This window comes from Otolemur garnettii, unplaced genomic scaffold, assembly GCF_000181295.1.
Source record: "Otolemur garnettii isolate 467f Iridium unplaced genomic scaffold, OtoGar3 scaffold00085, whole genome shotgun sequence".
NCBI classification, from domain to species: Eukaryota; Metazoa; Chordata; class Mammalia; order Primates; family Galagidae; genus Otolemur; species Otolemur garnettii.
The window spans coordinates 2,064,479-2,065,395 of NW_003852480.1; positions in this window are offsets into that span (position 1 = coordinate 2,064,479).

Genomic DNA, 917 nt, shown 5'->3' on the forward strand with positions numbered 1-917 from the left:
AGGGAGGATAATTTTAATTGGCGCCACTCACACACCACAAAGACACAGCCTTGTAACCTTCGCAGAGAACTATGTATGGTGATTATATGGCAGGAAGCCTTTTTTCCCCAAACCCCACCCTACAGAAAAACTGGATTTGAAATCTAATCCTTGTACTAATTATGGGAGGAGAGAGTAACTTCCAAGCATCTCTGGATGAGGCAGCTCTTGTCAGTGAAGGGAGAATCTTTGGAGAAAGCTGCTGGTCTAAGCCCAGCTTCTGCCCTCGTGGCAGCTGCAGGGGACACTGGTTATGTGGGGACCTGCGGGAACCAACAGCACCAACCACATGTGAATGCAAATGCTTCACCTCGAATATTTCTATCACCTCACTGGGCCTTTACAGAAGTATTTCACAGGAGGCTGTCATCATGGACCAGATCTTAAACTCCCACCAAGAACAAATTTTCAAGCTTTGTAAGACCAAGCTTGGACCTTGTCAGCATATTTGTTGGCTGACTGTAATGGTGTAATTTTCTATTTTGTCATGAGATATTTGCACAGAGTAGCCCGTATGTCTCTAAGATAAGCTCTCCAAGGACACAGTAGGGAAAAAGCGAGGGTGGGCCAGACACAGGTGACAAAGGAACAGTGGGGTGTGGATGTGGAAAGACTGTAGTTCTGGGGTCAACTCTGTCAACACGTACCTAACGCATAGGCTCCTAAGCAAAGCAGGTATAATGAGGAGAAGAGCCACAGCCAAGAAATCATTAAAAGCAATGAGCTAACAGATGAGAAAGAAAGCCAAGAAGGCACATGTCCACACTGGAGCAGGGTCAACAAACTGCGATCAGTATCAGGGAAAGGGGAGAGCGGAAGACGAGCCTGGACTGTAAGGCACCAGGCAGGATCCTGCCCCCTCGCTTTGCTGTGCTGCG